Source organism: Prionailurus bengalensis, chromosome C1, assembly GCF_016509475.1.
Source record: "Prionailurus bengalensis isolate Pbe53 chromosome C1, Fcat_Pben_1.1_paternal_pri, whole genome shotgun sequence".
Taxonomy (NCBI): Eukaryota; Metazoa; Chordata; class Mammalia; order Carnivora; family Felidae; genus Prionailurus; species Prionailurus bengalensis.
The window spans coordinates 32,413,476-32,436,216 of record NC_057345.1 but is presented as its reverse complement, the minus strand read 5'-3'; the positions used below and the strand labels follow the sequence as shown (position 1 = coordinate 32,436,216).

Here is a 22,741-nt window from a genome sequence, read left to right as displayed (position 1 = left end):
AGGAAGAGCGGGAAGGTCATTGTTTGGAAAGTCACCTCTATGTTATTTAATTCTTCTTCTGACCATTTTAAAGATGGAGAAACTAAGACCTGAAGTGTTAAATGGCACCTGAGGCCACACAGTGGCAGAGGCTGGAGGTACCCAGTTTTATCTGTGACCAAAGTCTGGGGCTGTCCTGCTGTGCGAGGCCACCCCATCTCCTTGTTTTCTGAACGTCTGCTCCCTCGACTGTCACGTGACGGTGAAGGAGCCTGCCTGTAGCATCAGTGTGACAGTGACATAATGTAAGGACAGCTTTGACACGTGGTAGGCAGTCAACAAACATTGGTTTTCCCTCCCTACTCGTCCCTTCTGTCTCTCCAAACTGGGGAAGATGTGATGAGCCTTTTGGGGAGAAAGCAGCCCAAGTGTGGGGTGCCTTGGGAGAAAGGGCCATAATCGCTGATTTTCTGGCCCATCTTCCCTACTAGATCTGTGACATCTGAGGCAGGGGCCCAGGTCTCTTCCCCTTTGCACCCTGTGGTCTAGCCCAGTGACGAAGAGGGCCTTGTGGAAGGTCACTTAGCTGGAGGCAGCGGGACCCCAAGTGTGAGCCAGTCCCGTGGGCTTTCTACCACACCTGCGAGGGGAGACTTCCGGTGCGAGAGGGCCCCCACAAGGCGTGGCCCAGTATGGCAGGAAACAGCTCCTCTACACCTTGTCTGAGCCGGTGCAGTCCCTGGGGTTTCGACCGCAGCTCCTCTCCCTGCCAACTGTTTATTCTCCTGGACTCCTGGGCTGGGTGCCCTCCATGTGCCATTCAGTGCCTCCCTCCCCATCCCTGCAGTGCCTGAAAACCGTTGAATATTCCTTCTGCCTAGTCCCAATATGGAGCTTAGGGGCCCGGGTGTTCCTGCCTCTCACGACACAGAATCCCTTACCCTGCCCTTGAAGTTCCTCTTTTTCTATCCTCGAAACAACTGGAAATGTATCAGCATCCTCTGTTTTTAAAAACCCTGCTTTTACTGAGAGTCACCAGGTACTCTCAAAACAGGTCTTGTCCGTCCGTATCAGAGGCCCTGAGCCCCACTGCCTTTCTCTCTGCTCGCTTTCCTTGTCTGGGACACCTCACTCTACTACATGGGAGGGAGCAGCCTCTCATCTGGACAATGCAGCCGGGACCCGGGAGAGATCCAGAAGCAGCCTCTGGGCTGCCCAGTGCATATGGACAGTGTTCTCAGACTCAAGTGCAGGCATTTGAAGCAAAGGTGGGCACCCCAGAAAAGTGAGAGCCCCCAGCCTGGCTGCAGGGAAGAAGGCAGAAAAATTTGCAGAGCCAATCGTGAAACGGGATCTCTAGGAGGGAAGACTGACAGAAGAAGGGCAGCTTGCAGAAGGTGGAGAAAGGCTAGGGCATTTATTGAGTGCCTCTTGTCTGCTGAGTTTGTGCCACATCTCTCACACATGTTGCCTCATGTGATCTATACCACAAACCCAGGGAAGGGTGATGTTTTTCACTTTTTACTCGTGAGGAAAGTGAGGCTCAGAGAAGTTAAGTAATTCATCTGAGGTCACACAGCTATTCCTGGGTGAAACCAGGGTCCAAACCCAAGCCTTTCTGATGCCTGGACCAACACTCCGCACCATCCATGAGGCTTGTGTGGTGCTGGGTAAATGAGGCTTGCCAGTAATTCTCCCTGTTTCCCCTCCCGTTTGCTAAGTAGCCCAGCACGACCCACCAAGGCTATGCCTTGTGATTCTGCCATGTGTGTCGCAGTGTCTTGGGTGTTCCTCTCTTCTCAGTGACCCACAGACCATGATAGCGGAAATAAAAATACAGATGGATAGATTTGTCCCACGAATCCCCGCCCCACGCAGATCAGACTCAGCTCAGCCATGTGCCAGCCTTATTTGCAGGTGTCCTGTTCACAGTGGTGGGACAGGCTGTGTGTCAGGAGGGCAGCCAGGGCCTTCTCTGGGATCGGGGAGTGAGGTCCAGTGCTGGAGTCGTGGCGTCCTGGCTGCCTCACGCTGTGGCAGTGAGGCTGGCCCCTGCAGACATCTGGGGCTTTTCTTTCATTCCATCACAGCTGAACTTCCCCTGCGGTGATGCCAACCCCACTGCCCAGGCCGGATGTGCCGCGATGCTTTGGTTCCATGGGGAGGGTGGGGAGTGGAGAGGATGGCCCTCCCTCCCCCTGAGGTTTTGGGTGGGGCCTGCAGAAAAGCTGCAGAAGAGTCCTTCCTGCCATGGGTGGGCGCCCCCTTGCACATGGGCCCCTCTTTCCCTGATAGGCCTTCCTTGTTCAGCTATTTTCTGAAAAGAACACACTTTGATATCATTTTTGAATTACTGTCTTTATAAAAGTCATAACATGCTTATTGTAAAAAAAAAAAAAGAGAGAGAGAGAGAGAGAGAGAAAGAAAAGAAAAAAGAACAATTTAGAAATGTATAAAGAAGACAGTGCATACTCCAAACCCTGTCCCTTTGCAGTCCCAGCCCTCAGATGAGCTGAGAGCTTGGGGATTATTCTCCAGGCCCACAGCAGGCACAGCCATACTGATATGTGTGTGTCTGATGCTACTTTGCCCCGTTTCTCACACCATTCCACTGACAGGAAGTGAGTGTAGTGGCTAAGAGTGGGGGTTCCAGAGTCAGATGGACCGAAGTTCACCACTTACCAGGTCTCCTAACCTTGCCAAGCCTCATGTGGAAATTGGAGTCCCAGTCCTGCCTTGCATCCTGCTGTGGCAGGGGAGGGAGATCGCCCAGGAGAAGGGCTGAACTCCATGTTCAACACCTAGAAAAAAAACCACTGAGAATCTCTGTTATTGGTAGGAGTGTGTAATTATTTTCCATTAAGAAATAGTCCCATGACTATTCCATTGGGTGGATTTATCAGCATTCACTTATTAAACCAGTTCCCTAGTGATGGATAGTAAGGTTGTTTCCATGTTCACTGGTAAAAATGTTGCTGCAGTGATCACGTGTGTGTGACATCTGTGTGTACGTTCCTGGAAGATGATGTATATTTGTGTGTGCACTTGGGAAGCCGCTGGCTCCACGTAAATTTTGGCCACCTCTTGTCTCCAGCTCTGATGGTGGCCATCATTGTCCTCTTTGCCAACCAAATGGGGGAGAGTTGATATTGACTTGAACTTATATCTTTTTTAATTATTAGTGAGGCCAAGCATCTTTTCCTATCTTTATTAGACATTTTCGTTTCTTGAAAATTATTTATTTCCTCTCTCCATTTTGTTAGCTTTTCCTAATGTTTTGTGGGTACTTATTATATATCATGGATAATGACCCTATTTTTAAAGTGTTTGGTTAGTTATTTTTGAGAGAGAGGGAGAGAGTTCAAGCAGGGGAGGGGGCAGAGAGAGAGGAAATCATAGGATCCCAAGTGGGCTCCACGCCATCAGCACAGAGCCCAACATGGGGCTTGATCTCATGAACCATGAGATCGTGACCTGAGCCTAAATCAAGAGTCAGACATTTGCCTGTGGGGCTTAGTCTGTTGAGCGTCCAACTTCAGCTCAGGTCATGATCTTGGCTTCGTGAGCTCAAGCCCCACGTCGGGCTCTGCTGACAGCTCAGAGCCTGGAGCCTGCTTCGGATTCTGTGTCTCCCTCTCTCTCTGCCCCTCCCCTGCTTGCACTCTGTCTCTCTCTCAAAAATAAATAAACATTTAAAAAATTCAAAAATAAAATAAAATGTTAAAAAAATTTTTTTGAAGAGTCAGACACTTAACTAACTGAGCCACCCAGGCACCTTGGCCCTATTTTTATATGTTGCAAATATTTTTACGTAGCCTGTCATTTGCTTTGTAACTGTTGCTGGGGCCTTTTGTTGTATGTAGGGCTTAGTGTTTTTTATGTAAGCACATTTATTCATCTTTTCCTTTAAGAGCATGGAGGTCCAGTTCAGCCTTTGAAAGTTATTTTCCAGCACTAAGGTACACAAATATTCTAATAGTTCTGGTATTTTCGTGGACTTGCTGATATGTATTGTTTATTTCTTTAATCCCAATAAATTTGTGTTAAGTCTGGTGCACATACTCTATTTAAAAATAGAATCCTCCGCCTTCCCTCACCGTATCCCATTTATTTCATGCTTGTAGGTTTACACGCATCTTCCCTGGCTAGATCCTCAGATCCTGAAAAGCAGGCATCTCTTCTGTTTTGTTCACTGCTGACTCTCTGGTGCCCAGAACAGTGCCTGACACATAGTAGGTGCTTAGTCAGTACTTGTTGAAGGGATAGACAGCCAGCCAGTTGTCACAGCTTTCTTATTTAAATAATCCATTCTTGGGGCGCCTGGGTGGCTCAGTCGGTTAAGCGTCCGACTTCAGCTCAGGTCACGATCTCGCGGTCCGCGAGTTCGAGCCCCGCGTCGGGCTCTGGGCTGATGGCTCAGAGCCTGGAGCCTGCTTCCGATTCTGTGTCTCCCTCTCTCTCTGCCCCTCCCCCGTTCATGCTGTGTCTCTCTCTGTCCCAAAAATAAATAAACGTTAAAAAAAAAATTTTTTTTTTAAATAAAATAAATAAATAAATAAATAATCCATTCTTCCTCCACTGTAATTACACCCTCAACAGCCTCTTATACGGTTACTGGTCATCAGGTTCTCCCTCTTCTTCGGGTTTACAGTTTATAATTTTCTAGAAAATCATCAGTTTTCAAATTCATTGACATCAAGTTATGTATGAACTTCTCTCAATTTAAAAAAATGTTCATGTACCTGTTTATACTGCCCTTCTTTTTTTTTTTTATTTTTTTTCAACGTTTTTTATTTATTTTTGGGACAGAGAGAGGCAGAGCATGAACGGGGGAGGGGCAGAGAGAGAGGGAGACACAGAATCGGAAACAGGCTCCAGGCTCTGAGCCATCAGCCCAGAGCCTGACTCGGGGCTCGAACTCACGATATACTGCCCTTCTTAATGGTTATTTGTGATTGTGCCCTTTCCTGTTACTCAAATCAGCCAGGGCTTTGTCCCTGGGGTTGGTCTCAGAGAGCCAGTCTGCAGCTGTGTATTTCTTTCATGGTGGCTGCTATGCTTTCCTCGTTCACTCATTTTTGTTTTCAACTTATTCATTTCTTCCGGATAGATCATTTTGTTTATTCTACCCTTTATCAGCTTCTTGGGTTCGATGCTTAATTCATTTGGTTTCAGTCTTACTTATTTTATCACGAAAGCATTTAAGGTCTGAATTTCCCTCCAAATGCAGTTTTGGTTACACTCCCCAGATTTGTATTTTATTTTATTTTATTATGTTTTAAGTGTATTTATTTATTATTATTTTTTTAATGTTTATTTCTTTTTGAGACAGAGAGAGACAGAGCATGAACGGGGGAGGGCCAGAGAGAGAGGGAGACACAGAATCCGAAGCAGGCTCCAGGCTCTGAGCTGTCAGCACAGAGCCCGACGCGGGGCTTGAACTCACGGACCGTGAGATCATGACCTGAGCCGAAGTCGGACGCTTCACCGACTGAGCCACCCAGGCGCCCCTATTTATTTATTTTTGAGAGAGAGAGAGAGAGAGATTTAGAGAGCGAGCAGGGGAGGAACAGAGAGAGAGAGAATCCTAAGTAGGCTCTGCATTGACAGCACAGAGCCCGACGTGGGGCTCAAACCCATGAGCCATGAGATCATGACCTGAGCCAAAACCAAGAGTCAGATGCTTAACCTACCGAGCCACCTGGGTGTCCCTTCCCCAGATTTTTAAAAAGTAGGATGCTCAATGTCATGCATTCCTAAATATTCTACAAAGGTATTTTTTTGCCTCTTTGACTCAAGTTATTTAGAAAAGCATTTAAAAAAAATTTTTTTTTTAACGTTTATTTATTTTTGAGACAGAGAGAGACAGAGCATGAACGGGGGAGGGGCAGAGAGAGAGGAAGACACAGAATCGGAAACAGGCTCCAGGCTCTGAGCAGTCAGCACAGAGCCTGACGCGGGGCTCGAACTCACGGACCGCGAGATCGTGACCCGGGCTGAAGTCGGACGCTTCACCGACTGAGCCACCCAGGCGCCCCAGAAAAGCATTTTTTAATTATCATGCGCATGGTTTACTTACTTATTTATTTATTTAATTTATTTAGCTGCTTGCTAATTTCTAACTCCATTGCATTGGGACCGCAGACTGTGGTATACATGTTGGAATTTGAGATTTTCTTGTAGTCAGGTACGAAGACATTGGAGAAAAAGATGTTTTCTCTGCTTCTTGCATATGGATGAAGTTAAGCTTACCAGCTGTATCTTCAGAACCTCCCTACTTTTCTTTGGAGATTACTTGTACCATCAGACTTAGAGTAATGTGTTTAAGACACTATTCTGTGTTGGTCTTCTTGTGGTTCTAAAACTGTATGATTTCATATATTTTATGGTTCCACTGTTCAGGGTGAAGGTAAGGTTCATGATTCATGTGCCTTCTTGGAGAAATAGACCCATTAGCAATCTAAAGTGCCCCATTTTATTCTACTTCACATTTTTTACATTTTGTCTGATATTAACATTAACTTTCCTGGATTTTTTGTTACCATTTTTCTTATTATGTTTTTTTGCCTTTTTTTTTTTTAGTTCAACCTTTGTCCTTTTGTTTTAAGTGTATCACTTCCAAACAGCAGATGGCTGGATTTTTTTTTTTTTTCCATTCAGCCTAATCTCTTATCTCAAAATACAGTCATTTAATTTATTCACATTGTTCTATTTATTGATACATTTGGGCTTGTTTTATGTCTTTTGGTTATGATACCTTTTCCTTTACCTGTCTAACGCTTAATTAATTGAATTAATTAATCGCATTTTTTGTTTCTCCCCCCGACCCCACACACAGTAGTTAAGAGGTCTGTATCTTTTTTTTTTTTTCTGGAAATGGTTACCCTTAAATTAAAAAATTAAAACCCATGCTCCTCTAGTGTCAAGGAGCTAATTCCCAGCCAAATGAGACCATTATTATCAGCATTTGCTTAGATTTGACTGTGCATTTTTCTTTCATTGTTCATCACTGTTTCCTGTGTATCCTGTCTTGCCCTTTCTCGAGTTACTTATTCTGATACAGTTTTAATTTTGTGGTAGTAATTCCTTGAGTAATTGTTTTAAGAAAAGATAAGTGGCATACTATTTTTAGTACTTCTGTCTTTGGCTTTGAGAGCCAGTGGAGTAGCAGATCTTTTAACCCTTTTTCCTCAGACCTCTGTAGTATTTGTTGCCTTCTGGCAGTTAGTAATGTCAAGTCCAATGGCAATTTGATTCTCAAAATTTTGGAGAGTCAGAGACAAAGCTGAGCCCACTGCTGACCTGGGTAAAGGGTGGCATCACCTCCATGGAGCTTTATCATATCCAGAGGAGGCAGCAAGATCGGGATTTGCTGAGGGTTGAAAGTCTCCTTTAAAATGGATATGTCAAGGGGTGCCTGGGTGGCTCAGTTGGTTTAGCGTCTGACTTTGGCTCAGGTCATGATCTCTTGGTTTGTGAGTTCAAGCCCTACGTCGGGCTCTGTGCTTACAGCTCAGAGCCTGGAGCCTGCTTCAGATTCTGTCTCCCTCTCTCTCCCTGCCCTTCCCCTGCTCGCTCTCTCTCTCTCTCAAAAATAAAATAAGCATTAAAAAAAATTTTTTAAATGGATACGTCGGTGTGGGAGCTTCATCAGGATGGTGCAAGGAATACCACACAACAGGCTGGGGGTGAGGGTAAGGGGGGGCGTGGAATTTTGAGGCAAGACAAAGGACTCCAAGAATCTTAGGGCACAAACTGTTGATTGAAGAGCTGATGGATCCTTCAGGAAGTTTCTGCAAAGAGCAGTCAAAGCATGTGTCAGGGCTAGAGTCTCCTGGAAGAGAGTCATGCTAAGGAAGACAGTAAGGTGTGGGGTAGGTGGCTTCGGGTCTCCTCTCCTTCCCACTCTTGTCTCTTTGGAAACCTGAAGGATTCACTCATTACCCTTGGATTTCAGTAATTCTGGCCAGCCAGCCCTGCCCTGGCTCCCGCGGCCTCCGAGCACAATTCCCTCCCTGGCAGTTGGCACGTGGGCCTTTCCCCGCCCCTGGAGGGTGAAGCCGGCTTAGCTTTGATTCGATTTTCTGTCATTCCTCCTTGTCTGCTTTTGCTCAGACTTGCTGGCCGGCTGGTGCTACTCTGAGAGTGTTCTTACTTGAACCTTTCTTATTTCGTTGGATGTTGTTCTGTGTCCCCGGAGTTTGGGGGAGAAGAGGTAAACCCATGGGCTCCACCTACCATGTAGAACGTCAGGTGTGTGTAACATTTTCCTGGTGACCGGATGCAGGCGGGTCCGCCCGGCCCACTCACCTGCTGCTGGAGGCCAGGAGCGGCACTCGGGCAGTGCTGGCCCCACTGGTGGATGGCAGAGCAGTGGCTCGCTCCCTCCACCTGAGCCCGTCCTCTGCTCCAGCCACACCTCTGGTCCCCACTGCATTGCCTCGCTGATTAAGACGATTCCATGACCTCCCTCGGCTGCGAGATCAAGCCCAGCCTGTTACATATACCAAGTTCTCCCCCTGCCCAGCTCTCGCCTCCTGAGCTATCACCACCTCTCACCTCCAGCCACACGGACAGCATGAAATTCTTCGGACACTCGCGCAGTTTGGGGTCTCCTGTCTACGTACACTTCTTACAATCTCTTTCTCTCTCACCCATTCAGACATCATCAGAATCGACCACTCTTTTCTTCCTGACTTCAAGGGGTAGTCGCTCAGAACCAGTGAGTCTATGCATCCCTTTGTTCCCGGCCCCTCCTCCCACAACAGTGATCCCCTTGAAGGCAGGGACTGAATCTTTGCCCTTCCCACTGGGCCTGACCCAAAATAGGTGCTGAATGTGCTCGGTTCAATGAATGAGCAACCCAGCTAGGTTCTAAAGAGACTTGTTCTACTCTGACTGTGTGTGAGACCCTGTGCCAGTCTCTAGGGGTGGGGAGTGGGTCAGACTGACCCCGCCGAGGTGTGTGCAGTCCACAAGGCCTGCGAGACTCTGGACTCTCTACGCTCAGAGGTGGGGAATTGTAGACAGTGTTCATAGGATAGCCCGTCCTAAGAAATCAGGGTTTTGACCCTGGGAGGGACAGAGCACAGCTGTTTGTATTAATAACTGAGATCTATCAGAGGATGTGGGGTTGACGAAAACCGAGGAGTGGTGAGAAGTTCGGATGCTTCGGGCAGCAGGATCAGGGAATGATAGACGGAGGCCACTGTGGGGTGGCACAGTGCTGCCCTGGGGTGCGGGGCAGCGCTGGCTGGATTCCAGAGCAGCTGGTGTGGCGGGGAGGGGAGAGCAGAGTGGCTTCAGTTACCTGCACATTTCGTAGGAGTCAGCAGCGGAACATTAACTCTTCCAAGGCTGTGCCAGTAAAACCACGGTGCCCAAGAGAAGGAAGTCATGACAGTGCCCCAGGCCCATGAGCAGGTGACTCCAGACCTAGATCACTGGGCGTACTGTGGGATAACGCCCAGAGCAGCGCCAGGCACTGGTCTACCGAATCACTAAAACCCTGGGAGGTAGTTGCTATTTCTTAGCCCCGCATTCAGGCATAGGGAGGCGACACAGAGGTCACGAGTACAGGGCCGGACGGGGACCCAGGTACCCTAGCTCTAGGAGCCACATCCTCAGCCACCCCAGCACACTGCCTCCGGCAGACAAGCCAAAGCCTAGGCCCAGGGGAGCAGCGTGGATGCGACACACACACACTACACTCAACTAAAACAACTCAGGCTTTCTGGAGCACGAAACGCCCTCCCCTGTATTTTCTCATTTGATCCTTACAAACAGCGTGTAAGTTGATGATTGAAAACTGGTGCTCCCTCCTTCATCCGCTGACCCCTGAGCCCCTTCCCTTTGGCCTCGAGTGCTCCATTTGGTTTAGTGATTTGGGGAATCCGGTTCTTCTGCCCAACTATTGGATTTAATTTCCACGCAGGCCCCAATATGCATCACTTGTGCAGGCTGTATTCGTTTTCTCTCGCCGTGTAGCAAACCGTCTCAAACTTAGTGGTGCCTGTTTGTTAGCTCCTGGTTCTAGAGGCCAGAATTCTGGTACAGAGAGGCTGACTCCTCTGCTCAGGGATGAAATCAAGGTACCTGTGGGCTGAGCGCTTGTCCTGAGGCCCTGGGGAAAATTTCTGCTTTTCCAGCCTTGTTCACTTGATGTCAAGAATCCAGATACAATCCATTGGCTGTAGGACTCGGGTCCTTTTTCTTGCTGGCTGTCAGTGGGGGGGTGGGGGTGGGGGCTTCTCTGCACCCCTTCAGGTGGCCTTTCTACATGCCCCCTCCATCTTCAAGGAAGCAACCTTGCAAGTCAAATCCCCCTGATTGTAATTCCCATGACTTCCTCTTCTGCGACCAGCCAGAAAAAAACTCTGCTTTTAAAGGACTTTCTTGGGTAGGGTAAGCCCATGGAATAATCTGTTTTGGGGTCAGCTGTGTCCTGTAACGTAACCTAAGCACGAGAGCAAAGTCCATCCTGTTCACAGTCCTGGGAATTATGCAGCATGTGTACATCAGGGGACGGGAAACCTTGAGGGCCATCTTAGAATTAGAATTCTGCCTACTTATTGGTGAAGAAACGGGGGACTCAGAGAAGTTAGGTGCCGTGTGCAAGATACAACATGGTACCAGGACCACCATGCCATACTGTCTTCCCAAGGGACGTGGGGATCAAGCCCAAGATGGGCAGCTTGGGAGGAGCTGGGGGCCTGGGCCTCCTGGGACCGGGCAGAGGTTGTTCTGTGTGTGAAGAAGTTGACCTAGCAACCTCTTTGATCATACTTTTTTTGACCGTCTCCTGCAGGATTCAAGGCACAAACCTGGCAGCCTCTAACTAGTTTGTGGTGGAGCCTCAAGAGATACTGGCCAGGCAAGCTCTCCCTTCCAGAGGGAAGAGCAGAGCATGAGAGGAAGGCCAAGTAGCAGAAGTGGACATGAACGCTGGTTTCCAAAGAGAACAGTGTTTTAGTTTTGGTCATCGAAAGTGGTGCCTTCAGCACAGGTAAGAAACAGGCCATTCAGTGAGTATGCTCGATGGGGGCGCCATTTTGGTCTTTTGCATGAGCTCTCTACTGTTCTTCCTCTTCCGAATGTATTGTTGTTGTTATTATTACTATTGCCTTCCTTGAGCCTCTGTGGAAACTGGAAGTCGTCAGGACTTCCTTGGCCAAGAGCAGAGACCGTGAGGGTCAGCACTCTTTCCCTGCCTCCACGTTGCCTCCCCCCAAATTCAGTTGTCTTCCCAGTTCCTCAGTTTCCATTCTGTCCATGGCAACAACTCCTCTCGAGAGCCTCCTCACATGACGGCCCACACACCAGCGTTCCACCGTCTTTTCTGTCCCCTTCTCCCCCCACCCCCATGATGGCTCTTGCCTGAAGAGCCCCTGGCCACCTCCTAACTACTCAGAGGAGCACAGGGGGTGTTGAAGACTGAGCGGCATCTCTTCAGGACCCTCCCTGCAGTAAAGAAGTGAAAGGATGTAGGGTTCTCAGCCCTGGCTACACGGTAGAATCATCTAGAAAGTTTTTAAAAATTTCTAGTAGCAAGACCTCGTCTCCAGAGATGCTGGTTGAGTTAGCCTGAGGAGGGGCCTCGGCGTCCCTCTATGTATTTGTGTATATAAATATTTAGCTCTTCCGGTATGCTCTGTGGCTCCAGGTTAGAAGTTCAGGTTGTGGTTCAGGCTAGGTGTGTGGTGTTAGAGCTCTTTGGGCTGGGAATATGTCTTTGGATGTTTTGCCTGCCTTCGGGGTGTGTCAGAATCACCGAAGTAGGTTGCAGGGGTTGCCTGGTGAAAACAAAGGGGGCGCCTGGGTGGCTCAGTCGGTTAAGCGGCCGACTCTCGGTTTCGGCTCCGGTCACGATCTCACGGTTCGTGGGTTTGAACCCTGCGTTGGGCTCTGCGCTGGCAGGGCAGGGCCTGCTTGCCATTCTCTGTCTCCCTCTCTCTCTGCCCCTCCCCGACTCGCGCCGTCTCTGGCTCTCTCTCAACATAAATAAACTTTACCCCCACCAAAGCAGATTTCCTGGCCCACCCATGTTCTCCGAAGCAGACTCTTGGGACGGGGGAAACAGGAATCTGTATCTTGACTCAGACGCAGCCGATGTGTGGGTGCTCCGGGGCCTCTTTCTGGGGACTCTGGTGATGCTCTCCCTGTGCTTGGGTCTCTGGGCTTGGCTGTGAGTCCTGAGGGCCTTCCCAGCCTGGCGTGCGGTGAGCAATGCCTCATCCCCATCCTCCTAGTGGTTTCGCACTTACAGAGAGGAAGCTAGGGCCTCGGGCAGCCCTCGAAGAGGGCACCACTGTACCTAGTTGTTCTTCCTCTATGGGGACCCTTGGGGTAGCTGGGCCCAGGCCTCTGCCCACAGCTCGGCTGCACCACGTGGACCCCCTTGACCCAGGCCGTGACCGGGGTTTCCCAGTGGAGGTGGGGGAGTCACCCCTGGACTCTGAGGAAGAAGGACTGCCTCACCCTGTGCCTCACTCTGAGAGATGTGCCACGAACTAGTTAGATGTGGTGCTTAATAGTGGAGGCTCTGGGCCTTCCTGGGTTCAAATCCCAGCTCAGGCACTTACCGGTTTTGTGAGGCATTTGCGATTTAGGAGGCAGGTTGCTTGGTCCCGCTTGTAAAATGGGAAAGTACTGGAGCCCACCTCCCAGGTTGCTGTGCAGGGAAGATGCAGGGAAGGCCCCCTGGAACGTTGCTGGACACGTAGTAAGGGATCCCCGAATGTGAGCAGCCGTTCGGACTCGTGCAGGCAGGTTGGCCACCTCTCTGCCCTCCTGGTTGCTGTGCTGTGACATGTCTGCCATGCTCTGGCCATCTGGTTCCCAGCGTAAGAGTCAGAGTGAAGTAAAGCCACCAACGCTGCGTGTGGGGCCTGGGACTTTATCGGCAAATCCGAGTACCGCACAGACCCGAGTGAGGCTTGGTTCTATCGCCCCTCTTATAGAGATAAGGAAACTGAGCACAGAGAGGTTCAGTGATTTAAAGACAATCACACAGCAAGTAAGGAGCAGAGCCTCTGGCCACAGAAGACCCAGCACTCTCTTCTCCACCAAGACGCACCCTGAAGAAAGGCAATAGCAGCTTCAAGGATGACCCTTCCCCAGGAATATCGACATTTTCATAGGAATCAACAGTGCCGTAATGAGTCGGTCCCCTTCCATGGCATCATGGGACGTCTCGTGGTGCCGCGGTTTAGCAGTTGTTTCCGTCTGTGTATGTCACAGCCTTTGTGGGTCTTCTCCGCCAGCAGTCTCGGGGAAGGATCTGGGTTTATTAGGGTAGGTGCGCAGGAAATACTTGAACCTGGCTGGAAACAGAAACCTCAGAGGGATATGCAGGAAGAGATATGGGAGGACCGTCAAGGAGAGTACAGGTGGGGATCCTCCCCAGACCTCGCATTGCCTTCCCCTACTTTACTGCTAAATGCCCTTTTTGTCCATGTGGGCTCTGACAGCTGCAGGGAAGAATCCGTAAGGGATGGGACTGGTCTAGAGGGAAATGAGCTGTCAGTTCCAGCAAGAAGTCTGGTCCCCAACCCCCTCCTGTGCTCTCCCTGGGGAATAAAAGCCTCTGTGATTAATGGGGTGCCGACCCAGGGCTTCTGGAGTGTCCAGGTGCTCCTGGCCCACTGCTGGCACAGCCTCTCTAGCCACCACGGAGGGTGCTGGAACATACGGCCTCTGAACGAGGGAGAGGGCTCAGGCCCGGGCAGGTGGGGATATCAGGTAGGAGCCAGCTGGGGGCCAGCCTTCATTGACATTGCACACTCCCCTATGCTGGGGAGGCCCATTCACACTATGTGAGCTTGGGAACGGCTATGTTTGAGGTCACTGGAGGGCAGGGAGTCATGGCCCCCCTCTACTGGGAACCTGGACTGAGGCTCTCTCCAGAGTAAATGTGATTTCTGAGTAAGTCAAGATGAACCTAATTCGAAAAGAGACACTAGAGCATTTTCTCAGCAGCAAAGCCCTCGGCCAGTAGTACGCAAACTTCTACGGTCTTAGAAGCCATTTTTAAAAGTCGAATCCTACATGGAATGCCAGTAATATAAAACAGATTATATTGGCAGTTTATTGATATGCATTTATCTTTCATTTTTTTAATGTTTTTATTTATTTTTGAGAGAGCGCAAGAGGGGAAGGGGCAGAGAGAAAGGGGGACAGAGGATCTGAAGCGGGCTCTGTGCCAACAGCAGTGAGCCCAGTGTGGGGTTTGAACTCACAAACCGCGAGATCACGACCTGAGCCTAAGTCGGACGCTCAACCAACTGAGCCACCCAGGTGCCCAATTTTTGACATGTATTTATTATGAACGTCCATCAATAAAAACGTTGTTGAGATCTCAGAGTCTAGATTAAGGGTCAACAAACTACTGCCCACGGGTCTAATCCAGGCTCTTTCCTGATTTTTGTAAATAAAATATTGTTGGAACATAGTCGCGCCATTCACTTACACATTATCTATGGCTGCCTTCCTGCTCTGGTGGCAGAGTTGGGTAATTGTGACCGACTGTCTCTCCCACAAAGTCAAAAATATTTACTCTTTGGTCCTTTATAGAATTTTGCCGGCCTCTGCTCTAGATAATCATTTTATCACATACCAACTATAACATCTAATATTGCCTTTTTTGTTTTTATTTTGTTTGGCTTGGTTGCACAGTATTAAGAAAATTCCAAATCGTTATCTATAAGATGATGTGAATGGTAATAGACTTCTAACCGCTTACCTTCAGCCCCGAATGATCTTCAGTTCAATGTTAGATGGACATTAGGAAAGGAGGAGAATGGTTCTGGTTTGCATCACTGAGAGTATCAGGCAACGGCTTGCATTCCTTCCTATTACAACACTCAGACAGGAAGCAGACAATCTTGATGACGTCTTCGTGATAATCCACATGCTATATTCTCATATCATGCAAAGTTTCAGAGTGTACGTGTTTGTGCGGTTTTATGTAAGGATGTATAGTCCTGAACCGGAGAAGCAACATGTCCAGTAAAGAGCTCCGAGCTTTCTACTTGAAGACCCATTGGATACTGAAGTTCAAGACCTGCCCAGGCTTTAGTCTGAGTTCTGCCCAAACCAAGTTAAGCTGGCCACACCTGTTGTGTGTACCTGGTGGGTTACTATGATGTGCTAAGGCACATGTTTGAATGCACAGGTCCATTTTCCACCACGGTTTTATTTACAAGGAGTCGAACTGTATTTTTGGAATAAACTTCTCGAGTGACCTTTGAAGAACTTCTAAAATACCTCCGTGGAACACAGTTTGAAAGCCCGCCCCCCCCCCCATCAAATATTGGTGGTTCTCATCTCTGTGCTTCTCGGAGCCGAGGATGCTGAGGGCTGGGGGTGGGGTGGGGGGTCAGTGGAAGAAGTTCTTGGGAAACAGGGAAGCCTCCCGGCCTCCTGCCGAAACTTGGGGTGTCTCCTGATGATTGTTGATGACCTAAACACAGCTCCCCTGGCTGCTCTCGTGACTTCCAGCCATCAGCTTGGGAGAGGAGGTCTGGAAGAATGTGGGGAGATTGGAATATGTGCAGGGAAACCTGTGGTGTTGGCGGGGCGGGGGGGGGGGGGGTTGGATATGGAGGGAGTGCACAAATGGCTTCTAAGTATACCATGCAGAGGCCTTTGCAGCCACTCAGCAGACCCGGGTTCGGGCCAGGGTAGAGGAAGCAGGATGGCAGGGGGCAGCTGGCTCAGCACTCTAAGCAGGTTTGTGCAGGAGGAGGGTCTTGTGAATGCCTGGGATGGGGACCGATGCCCCAGGGAGTTGGTGGCTGGGGTTGGGCAGTGGCTTTGGGCATTTGAGGCAGAGCCCACAGAGTCAGGAATATAACCCAGGAGTCCCGACTCACAGGCTGCCTGCCTTCCCTGGGTGGGGGGGGGGGGGGGGGGTGCAAGGGAGGGAGGGGCCGGCGCTCAGGGATAAAAAAGCACCAGCTCTTTCTGAGGTTTTGCTGCTCACCCCGTAGAATAAGAACATTTTTAGATTTTTAAAAGGATGACCTCATTTTTTTCTTATTTACATAGCCCTGTTTGTTTATACAGTCCTTTAAAAATAGCAAACGTGTGCTAAGCTTAGCACTCTCTCCCGCCACAGCGGCAAAGCCAGCGTGTGGGGAGAAACACCTTTTTCTCTAAGAGAGGGGCAGCCTTGTTTCCGAGGACAGATGGGAGCAAAACGGGACAGGTAGGAAGTTTCGTGGTTTTTCGTGTCGCTTTTCCAAAATAGCCACACTCCTGCCTCCCACTTCCTGCCTGACTCGACTCAGGGAAGATTTTCTCCTATAGAAGACTTGTGTTCTGTGCATTCTCAGGGAGGCATGAAGGGATCTGTCAACAAGCACACACGCTTGACCCCGAAGACCTCGAGCTTGGCACTGGGCTTGCGTTCTGGCTCTGCTGCCTACCGGCTGTGTGACCTTGGGCAAGCCGCTCCACTTCTCTGTGCCTTATTTGTATGATGAGGAGAACAGCACTTACCTGCACTTGCTGTGCACAGGAAGTGAGGGAGTATGTGTAAAGGGCGTAGCCCGGTGCAGGCACACAGCAACTCTTAATAAATCTCGTGACAGGGGCGCCGGGGTGGCTCAGTCGGTCAAGCGTCTGACTCTTGATCTCAGCTCAGGTCATGATCTCACGGTTTGTGAGACCGAGCCCTGCGTCGGGCTCAGTGCTGACACTGCAGAACCTGCTTAAGATTGTCTCTTTCTCTCTCTCTCTCGGGGCGCCTGTGTGGTTCAGTCGGTTGAGTGTCCGACTTCAGCTCAGGTCATGATCTCCCGGTCTGTGAGTTCGAGCCCCGCGTCGGGCTCCGTGCTGACAGCTCAGAGCCTGGAGCCTGCTTCGGATTCTGTGTCTCCCTCTCTCTCTGCCCCTCCCCTGCTTGTGCTCTGTCTCTCAAAAATAAAAACACTAAAAAAAAAAAAGAGATTCTCTCTCTCTCTCTCTCTTTCTCTCTGCCCCTCGCCTGCTCGCTTTCTCTCTCTCTCAAAATAAGTAAACATTAATAAACAAATAGATCTCTATATAAACAACAGCAATGGTGTCATATTCGCCCCCCACCTGGACAGTTAACTAGCCCCCCAACCACCTTCCCTTGCAGCCAGCTCATCTGCCCCACCCATCCCTGCATTGTCCCAGAGGGATAGAAAGATAAAACACAAATCCGACCATGCCGTCCCCTGCTTAAAACCCACCAATATCTTCCTACATGCATGGCCGGGATCAGCAACATTTTTTTTCTAAATGGCCAGATAGTACATATTTTAAGCTTTGCGAGCCACACGGTCTCCCTTGCACCTGGTCACCTCTACTGTGCTGCGTGAAGGCAGCCACGGACAGCGTGTAAAGGAACAACTGTAGCCGTGTTCCAGTAAAACTCTATGGACAAAAACAGGCAGCGGGCCGGATTTGACCTACAGGCTACGTCCATGTCCTCGGCTCAGCTTCCCTCATCCAGCCCGTTCCCGTTCTCCGTCGCTCTTCCTCCTCCTCCCCAACCGCTGTGCAGAAAGGACTCCTCACACTTTACCCAAAGTTCCTTCCTTCTGGAATCTCCTTCTCTGCCCCCACCCTCGTGCTTCTCCGCCACGACATTAGGAACCGTTGCCCTGGGGTTCTGTGGGTTCTCTGGATTTCTGCTCTGGGCATGTGTGCAAGCACCCTCTGTCCTTGCTTTAGAGAGGACGCCCCTCACGCAGGAATTCTGCCCCCCTCCTTCAGGTGTGCTGGTGTGCGTTTAAGTGTTTGTCGCTGCTCCGTAAGCATTGTTACTGAACACAAAAGACCTGTAAGACAGACGGCTGCCCTTAGGGAGCTTACAGCCTGGCTAGGAAGCTAAGATGTGAGATGGTGAAAAGCCAGCCAGCAACCCAGGATGGAAATGACAGGGAATGTGTCTGTTGGGGTGCCCAGGACCAGGTGCTTCTGACCTTTGTGGAGGAAGGAGAAGTCATCTGGGTTGGACCTTGCGGGGTGGGAAAGAGGTTCAGAGAGAGGGAGGTCAGGAAGGCTCTCCGTGCTGGGGAAATGGCAAGAAATAACACTCGGCTCTGGGTTCAGGCTGGTGAGCGGACAGCCCACCCTGGTGACCACTGAGGGCCTCCTGTGAGAGACTGGGGCCTGGGCCTGGAAGTCAGGGTGGGGCCTGCTCCGGGGCTGGGGCGGTGCAGAGGGGGTTGGAACATCTCTCGAGCCAGAATTTCGCCAAGTGTGGCTCATAGACCACCCCCTACAACAGAATTGCCTGGGGTGTTTCTTTATTTTTCTTTATTTTTCTTTTTTAGAGAGGGGGCAGGGGAGAGAGAGAGAGAGAGAGAGGCAGAGGTAGAGGCAGAGAGGGAGAATCTTAAGCAGGCTCCACACTGGGAGAGGCTCCACACAGACGCAGAGGCTCAATCTCAGGACCGTGAGATCCTGACCTGAGCTGAAATCAAGAGTTGGATGCTTAACACAATGAATCACCCAGGCGCCCCTGGGTGTTTCTTTAAAACACAGATTCTGGGACGACTGGGTGGCTCAGTCAGTTAAGTGTCTGCTTTGGGCTCCGGTCATGTTCTCACGGTTTGTGAGTTCGAGCCCCGCGCTGGGCTCTGTGCTGACAGCTCGGTGCTTCAGATTCTGTGTCTCCCTCTCTCTCTGCCCCTCCCCCACTGACACTCTGTCTCTCTCTCAAAAATAAACATCAAAACCCCCCACAGATTCTACAGCCCTGTCTCAGGAGGCTGGGGGGCTAGAGAGGGTTAAAGCCGTGGTCTATAGGAGGAAGAAGGCTGCAATACGGTTGAAGGTGATGGCCACACGCATTCTTTAGATTGACATCACCCGTGCACGTCTCTGCCAGGCTGGGAAGAGGCGAAGCAGGAATGGGTCATCTCTTTTCCAAGAGCAGATAAAAACACCCAAGCTCAGACACGGGAAGTGACTTGCCCAAGATCACTCTGTGAATTACTTGTGGACGTGGGACTGGCTAGTTTGGCACAGGCTTCCCCTCACAACCCCAGGGCCCGGGGTGGTCCTGGAGGTTCCCCAGAGAGAGGAGAAAACAGGTATGGTGAGTGTCCCCAGACCCCAGCACAGGCTGGCACACAGCTGAACGAATGAGGGAACGGGTGGGGTGGGTGGAAGAGGTGACGTGGGGGCAGAAGGGTGGGATTCTGGGGTGGTTCTGACGCGGCGAGCCTGGAAGTATAGGAGAATGGCCGTACCCGATGCAGAGGGGGAGAGATGAGGTTGGCGCGAAGCATATTGCATTTGATGGTTGGCCAAGTTGAGCCGTCACCGCTGGAAACGTCTGCCTGGGGAGTTCCGGGGCAGCACCGGCGATGTGTGCAGCCGTGGAAGCTGCGAATCAGGGCAAGAAATGGCAGAGAGACACGAAGGGGATTAAGGACCAGTGCCTGAGGGATGAGCACACACATCTAGGAGAAAAGGCTCTTGGTGAAAGAGCCCACGAAGTGTGCGGAGAAGCGGAGTCGGGACGGGCTGGGGCCGACCCAGAAAAGAGGGGTCAGCCGCCAGTCACCCGGGAACGCCCTTCGGGCCCGTCTTTAGAACAAAACCGGCCAACCGCAAAGCAATGGTGCCATGGGTAAATAAAACTGTCAGTCAAAATAAAAGCGAAATCACGAGGTTCTGTTTGCTCGAGATTTGGGCTTCCGATCAGCATGGCCCCAGGTGTGGGAGAGCAAGTGGGAACGGGAACCGCCTGTCCCACCTGTCGGGACAAGCCATTCGGTCTGTGCCCGGTGCTGGTTGGCACCCTCCCGTGGGATCGTGTTGTGGCTCCGGGCCTCCTTCTCCTCTCCTGGGTCTGTCTTAGCTCCTTCCCTTTCCCTTCTGGCTCTCCCTTTATTCGCTCAGCCGATATTTATTCCTGGGAATAAAGCTCTTCACAGAGGGATTTGGCTGAGGTCCCCAAACGTGGCCTGGTCTACGAGTCTCCCACTGGAGAGCTTTTAAAGCGATAGATTTTGGACTTGCAGACTCCCTGAAAGCAGGGAGGGGCCAGCCACGCCTGGGTCTTCTGAGCCTCTCTGGGGATTAATCAGCTGTTCTGAAGCGGCCCTACCTGGGCCTGGCTGAGGTCTGGGTTCTAACCCCATTAGGTCCTAAATATATGGCATCGGGGCAGCCTCTCGGCTGGCCTCCCTAGAGTCTTCAGAGCCTCTCCTTCCGTTGATCCTGCCGGGGCCACCAAACTCGTCCCCTCCCCCACCTCCAGCTCGCATGCACTGTGGCACGGTGCCACCATCACCCTCCTCCATCCTTAGAGGTGGCTCATCCTTAAAATCAGCCATGCCTAAAAGAGAAGATGCCACATCCCGTTCTAGGTGACAAAAGGCGGATTCTACCTCTTGGAGCTACATTGTGATAGGGGAAAGAGACGCACATATTCACCTTGTCACATATCATATATTTTGTATTACCTACAAAATAAATACATAGATACTATCTTTTTTCTTTCTTAGTGTTTATTTATTTTTGAGAGAGAGAGAGACAGAGCGCGAGCCGGGGAGGGGCAGGGAGAGAGGGAGACACAGAATCCGAAGCAGGCTCCAGGCTCTGAGCTGTCAGCACAGAGCCTGATGCGGGGCTCGAACTCATGAACCCTGAGATCGTGACCTGATCTGAAGTCGGACGCTTCACCGACTGAGCCACCCGGGGGCCCCAGATATTATCTTGTACTTAAGTAAAATACATAGTATGTGGCAGGGTGAGTCAGGAAAGAAAAGGAACCAAGCAGTCAGGGTGGGCCTCGGAGGGTGGCATTTGAGCAAAGAACTAACGGGGAAGCGAATGAGCTGTGTCCTCCCTGGGGAAGAGTGTTTGGGGCAGAGGCATGATCACATGGGGGGGAGACCTCCCTGGGGCCAGTGTGGCTGGAGGGGTGAGGGGTGGGGCCTCGGAGGAGAGGAGGCTGGAGAGGGGACGGTGGCAGGCGGGCAGATAATTGAGAAGTCCTTGGAGATCTGCCGAGGGCCCTAAAAGGTCTACCCTGACTGTGTGTGGACACCAAGCTGCAGGAGGCCAGCGCAGGATGGGAGACCAGCTGGGAGGCTGAATGTCGTCATCAGGAGGTGATGGTGTCACAGACCAGGCTGGCGGCTGTGGAGGCGGTGGGAAGTGGTCGGATTCTGGGAACCGTCTGAAGGCCGAGCCAGCATAATCTGCTGACAGATGGGATGTGAGGTGTGAGAGAGTCTAGGGAGGAGAACCCTGCGGGTACTCACATTTATTCAGTCTGTTCTCAGGCTAGTCAACGGCTTTCAGCCTCAGTTTCCTCATCTGGAAAATGGAGCGGTTGGATAGATAACATCCAAGGTCTCTTTTGCTTTGAAAACTCACTCCTTCAGCTCCAGGACTGATGGCTGGGGTGGTCGGGGAAGGCTTTGTGAATGTGGGTTAGAACTTGTGCTTAAGAGAGAGAGGCGCTCAGGGCGCCTGGGTGGCTCAGTTGGTTGAGCGTCCCACTCTTGATTTTGGCTCAGGTGGTCATGAGGATGGAGCTCTATGCTGAGCATGAAGCCTGCTTGGGGTTTTCTCTCTCCCTCTGTCCCACTCCCCCACTTGCACTTGTTTGCTCGCCCGCTCTCTCTAAAAGAAATAAAATAAAATAGAAAAATAGAGAGAGAGGGAGAAGCACTCAGCCAGCACCACTGTAGAGGGGGAGGGGCAAGAGGAACATTCTTAGAAGGGCAGGAGCGCTGATGGGGAAGCAGGGCCACGTGGCCCGTGAGCGATGCTTGAAGAGCAGAGAGCAGTCACCGTGGCTGGGACCCAGTGCCTTGGTAGGAAGGTGCCAGATGGGCTTACTACACCCTTTGGAATAAACCAGCAGTTTCGGGGTCTGAGCATTTTTTGCAAACAAGGAGGCCCTCAATTTTGAGCATTTTCTGATGGACATGCTCAGGCAGGAAGGACCAAGGCTTGGCTCCCGTCTGGGGAGAGTTAACCTTCTGGCCCAGCATTGCATAACCGCAGAGTCTGCTGAGTGCAAGGAGACTCTTCTGTGTGGCAGCCAGAGTGGCAAGCCTGGTGGCTCCGGGCTCTGGCACCGTCCTGAAGCGGAACAAACAGCCCTCCCTTCCCAGATAATGGCCCTCATTGAGCATTGTGTCCATGGCTAGCGCCCAGCACAGGGCCGCTCAGCCTGGGTAAGTTTCCTCTCTTGGCTCCTTAGCAAAATATTTACACAGTGCCTTTCTAGTAAGATGGTTCCTAAGAACCAGCAGGCAGAGAGAGCTGGAGAGAAGAACCCCCCGGTGACCCTGCTCCCAGCTCCCACACCCCACGTGTGAGCCTGAGCTGGTCATTGCCCTCCAGGGCTCGTTCGTAAAAGAAAGCACTGAGCTAGAAGATGCTTGATGGTCTGTCCAGCTCCAAAATCATTGGCATTTTCCCTAATTGAAGAATGAGGTCCATTTTCTTATCATGTGGCGGTAGAATTTCGTTGGTCTTTTTCTCAGGGAGGCAGGTGTATGGCTTGGCAGGGGCTGAAAAGAACTTGGAACCCCACCTCCTTGGATCCTACCTACTGCACCACTGACATCAGAAAAAATACTGTCTCTCTCTCTCTCTCTCTCTCTCTCTCTCTCTCTGTGTCTTTCAATGAGGAGGAGGTCACCCCAGAAGGTGCCATACTTTAACAGGTATCTGGATCGGCCATAGGGAACATGCAACCATGTTACGAGAGGAACATGTAAGGAAACTAGGGAAGAGAAGACTGTCCTCAACCCCATCT

General features: G+C 50.8%; 1 protein-coding gene across 3 annotated transcripts in view; it reads left to right on the top strand.

Moving 5' to 3' along the window:
- Positions 1-22,741, top strand: part of HIVEP3 (HIVEP zinc finger 3) — a 476,818-nt gene that overhangs the window by 366,539 nt on the left and 87,538 nt on the right. For all 3 annotated transcript variants that reach the window (XM_043574598.1, XM_043574599.1, XM_043574597.1), the window contains one exon: positions 10,787-10,984. The gene's annotated coding sequence lies outside the window, so the exon portion shown is untranslated. The remainder of the gene's footprint in view (positions 1-10,786; positions 10,985-22,741) is intronic.